The following is a 5,000-nucleotide window of genomic DNA, read 5'->3' on the forward strand; positions in this document are numbered from 1 at the left end:
GGATCGTACTTTTAGTTCCACTCTCATCCCTTGTCCAATTTAGTCAAATTTCCAGCACGTACGCATGCATCTTTTGTCTAAAATCTGGGTCTGCCATGTTCTCATTTCAGACGTCGAAGTGTATATTAACTCTTAGATATATTTGTCCAATATCCTACTCCAAATCCTTGATTGACGTCCAATTTCTAATGTGATATTTTCCTAACATCACATCCGCGTCGAGTCTGCGGAGTGGCCAAGTGCTTCAATCTCTGTCAAATCACGTCGTCAACTTCTGAATCCACGTTGTTTTATTAACTCGCTTTCTGTCTTCATCTGTTCCTTAGTCTTTCCCCTTCTTCCATCCAATCTCCCCTTTTCGCTGTGTGAGGAGTGGCTCCAATAAAGCCATTACCTTCCGGAGGATCTCTCAAACAAACAGAGGCACAGGGAAAAAGATTTTCTCCGAGGAAAAAACGAGGGGAAGAGAAATCTGGTAATGTTATGAATTTTGGCTCCCAACAGTCACAAACGAACGCTTACTCAGTTTTCAAAAAATTGAAAGGAGAAAAACCCAAAAAGAATATTATATATCTCGTAGATTACTTATACATGCACACGTGTATGTATGTATGTATATGATATATTATATATACATACACACACATATCTATATATATATATATATAATATATATAATTATTATATATAGTATAATGTGTGTGTGTGCTATATATAATTTGGTTTTCTTACTAGTGAGGCGACCATGCGAGGCATCAGACCACGGAAATTTTTCACATTAATATAAAAATGAACCAATGAACTTATCAATCTGATAAGCAAAAATTCAATGGCAAGAGAATAAAAGAAGCATTGTTAGTATCCTCTTTAATCAGCCTTAAAACCTAAATACTTCGTGGAATAAGCAACTAGAAAAATGTACACGGGGTAAAAATTGCTGACTGCCTTCATCTTTGATAAGGAAAGAAAGAAATTATCTGCAAATTTGTTTTAAAGGTAATTATAAAAGATGAAAGGCTCACAAACAAGCATTGCAGACGTAAACATATGAGCGCCAATTTAAAAATAAATTCTTCTTCAGCTCCTAAACTTTCTAAAGTCTTTAATGGGAGTTATTCCAGATGTCATTATACACTTCATTTCTATTCACAAGATGGAGTAAGGGGAACAGTCTTAGTCAGCACGTAGTAACTGGAAAATCCTATGCGAATTCGAATACTTTCATCGTACTTCTGATATGACAAGTAATGTAAAATATGACGCTTTAATGACATGAGTATATCTCCGTACTCAACAACGACAAATACTGTCATCACCGGCATTATCTCTTTTGGGGGGAGAGGCATCTTGAAGGGAAGTCACAACGGAAGGAGTAAGAAAGAGACGGACCTTAACCGAGTGTTGAGGACAATTTATTTTCATTTACATACGGAGGCGGGACAGTAACACGATTTATGGTGGTAGTTCACAGCATTTCGGGAATAATTCTATCTTCCTTTTACTTCTCTACTTGATACGACTGAAAGGGAAGACAAATGGTTCTCACATCTTCTTTCACATCATTGCTTAAAGAGGAAATTTTAGCCAAGACTTTCACAAAACGATCACATTGAAACTTACTCTCATTTTCAAAATGAATATTCATATTCATTCGTTACTCATTTTCACAGACATATATCTTAGATACCCTTCGATATTGTCTCGCCTTATAATGACCAAAATATTAAGTCATTTGTGTACCACTGGTAACACTTATAATATGTTCCTTTTTAAACTAATAAATTTCCTTACTGGACAGGTGTCGTAGTAAGTTACTTTTAATAAAAATAAAATTTATTATAAGTTTTCATAGATGTTTTAACAACCAAAGGTCCATTAATAGCAGTCCAAAACTAATGACTTGCAAACTAACAAACATAGCACTGAAACACGACAAGCTATAGGTAAACATTATTCCTTGATTGTGCCTCTATTCAGCAGAGCAATAAAACTTTTTTATGCGTTCGTCGTCACATAAAATGAAGTAATGGAACATGTCAAAATTTTCCGAAACTCAGGAAGTTTTCCACAACCTTGTACGATACGACAATAAACGATTTATTCTTTAAGTATGGCGTCTTCAAATAATACAACGACAATAAAGCATTTCAGTATCATATTCACATGATGTGACGTCATTTACCGCGTCGCAGAGCATTAATTCCACTACGTGATAGGAATCCGATGTTCGACTTTCTGTCATTCTGAAATATGACAAAAGTTAAACATTTCATAAACTGATGTCAATCTGAGACCATCAGATTATGCGACGAAACTAAGACATCGGGTTAATGAAGTCATATGGAACATAATTAACAGATCCCTTTGTTTTCTGTTCTATTATCTGGTCTGCATACATTTAAATTTGGATATTGAAAACATCTCTAAAAAAAGCAATGGATACTGTTGTCCCACGTAACCATTTTAAGAATATAAAAATAGATAATTTACTTCAATAACTCTATGTGTGTGTGTGTGTGTGTGTGTGTGTGTGTCATAGGTGACTTGTATCTTAAATTGGGACTAACTTCTTGACATCGAAACAAATGCAATTCAGGATAACTTTCCAAGTTCCTCGTTTATCATTAGAAGGTTTTCAATATCTTGAGTTTAAAATAAATACAATAGCCAGGATACTTGGAGCGTGTTCACTGACCTTCTATACAAAAAATGACATTTCTTTCGAAGTATATAAGCTTAACTATTTATGGTGACAAAATTCTTAAGATATATTTACATCTAGTACACACACGAACATTTTAGGCGAACTTGAGTATATTTATTTACGTCACATTCAACATATCTATAAGTGACTAATTTATGAAGACTGTATTCTTATAGTCTGAAATTTAAAAGCATAATTTCATGGTTGTCTAACAGGTTATTCAAGTGACCATGGAAGAAGCCACAGCAACCAGTGAATGCCACGCTCATCTTTGCATCAAGGTGAAAGACCCAAAATTATGCGTAATCAGTAGGTAGCTTATAGGTCCAAGCACTCGCCCAGTTATCAAGACCTGAGAGTAATATCTGCATTAACAAATCAGGAAAAATGAATGCCCTTCTCTTCGTAGGCCTGAATATTGTTAAGAATCGATTGGGTATCTGTCAAGTTGTGCTGTTTATCAAGAATTTAATTTTCACTCATTTGATCCGTATTAAGTCCTGTAAAGCAATTACAACTATTTCTTCCCGAACGTCTCTTAGCTTTATCTCGATTTTTCCTTTCAACTCAAGATTTTTTTTTTATTGGAGGGAGGGGGGGGTGGGGGCGGGGGGATTCTACCACCTTCCTCGGCTAGACTTAACTTTACTCCTTCCTAATTCCTACTTCTTCTTCTTTCGTCATTGCTTTGGTCAATCGCTTAATAGCGTATAAAAAAAAGACCAGTAAAAACGTTAAATACCCTATCTCTTAACAACTTCAAACCCAACCATAAAAACATATATAAATTCCTATTAAATCACCAGCTGTACTGTCCTACCGAAGCGGAGGAAGGAAGGAAGGAAGGAAAGAAGGATTTCTAAAAATAAAAGAAAGAGAGGTGGAAAGAGACCTATGTCACGGACTCGCAGCAGGAGTGACTTTTGCAAGTGATGTGGTTTTCTGCTCCGTCGAACACAACCGTCGGCACCGCACATTCTGCTTTGACTCCACAAAAGGCTTTGAACAATTCACACACAGTCACATACAGTGCTTTAATTAAACGACGGGGTTTGAGTTAGGGTTTCCCTCCGATGACAAAAATATCTAACCTTGCATTCACCGGCATGACTTTCTGAACATAACCGGCTTTTATCTATCTCATAACAAGGCGGTTCACATTTCTAAAATTATTTGCTGTTATTATTTCCATGCAACAAGTGCAAAATAATAATAATAATAATAATAATAATAATAATAATAATAATAATAATAATAATAATTATCATCCACTTCTGTTTGTTTGTTTGTATGGTGTTTTTACGTTACATGGAACCAGTGGTTATTCGGCAACGCGACCAACGGCTTTACGTGACTTCCGAACCACGTCGAGAGTGAACTTCTATCGCCAAAAATACAAATCTCTAACTCCTCAATGGAAAGCCCGACAATCGAACTCGCGTCCACCGAGGTGGCAGGCCAAGACCATACCGATCACGCCACTGAGGCGCTTCCACATTTGTTATTATATTACATAGAAGTGACCATACGAGATGGAAGTGGTGAGGCAAAGGACATTAATGGAAGCGTAAGAAAATTAAAAATGAAATAAAACAGCAAGAAATGAAAAGTGCTAACAACCCCATTAACATTTCATACAAAGGCAGCATTAAAAGTCCCATAATAAGGCGAATACTATGAACATTAAGTCTATTGAGGTACATAAGTCCATGATTTTTATAAAAAAAAAAAGACTGGATCAGTAAATAAATAAACACCATTACAGTAAAATTTATTTCAAAAGAGAAAACAACCGCCTCGCTACGAACTATTCTCCTTCCATTTTTTCCGTGCACTATTTGTCACGCTATAATCTTATTTTCTCTATTTCATCACGCACAATATTTCATTTCTATACACATTTAAGGCATTTCCTTAACTCGTTTACTCTTCCTTTTGTTAGTATATATATATATATATATATATATATATATATATATATATATATATATATATATATGCATAATATACATGTACAACTAAATTTCGAGAACAAACTCTAAACCTTCATTTGCCGCTGACAAACACAGCCAACATTTGTCAGAAGAAAACATAAGAATTTACTGATCAACGAGTTTAAATACGTCTGACTTTTCTATAGATCGTTCAGTGTCATACTGCAAATCTATCTATCTGTAATTCCATCTCCTGAATGAGGCAGGGGTTAGGAGAGTGACGTAGGGGAAGGAAATTAAGGTAGGGGAAGGAATGGTAAAGTCTAACTTACATAATCTACAAAACATAGTGAGGAAATTCT

At 35.3% G+C, this 5,000-nt stretch overlaps 1 protein-coding gene across 1 annotated transcript in view; it reads right to left on the reverse strand.

Moving 5' to 3' along the window:
- Positions 1 to 5,000, reverse strand: part of LOC135221029 (microtubule-associated protein futsch-like) — a 305,098-nt gene that overhangs the window by 226,051 nt on the left and 74,047 nt on the right.

Source organism: Macrobrachium nipponense, chromosome 2 (genome assembly GCF_015104395.2).
Source record: "Macrobrachium nipponense isolate FS-2020 chromosome 2, ASM1510439v2, whole genome shotgun sequence".
Lineage (NCBI taxonomy): Eukaryota > Metazoa > Arthropoda > Malacostraca > Decapoda > Palaemonidae > Macrobrachium > Macrobrachium nipponense.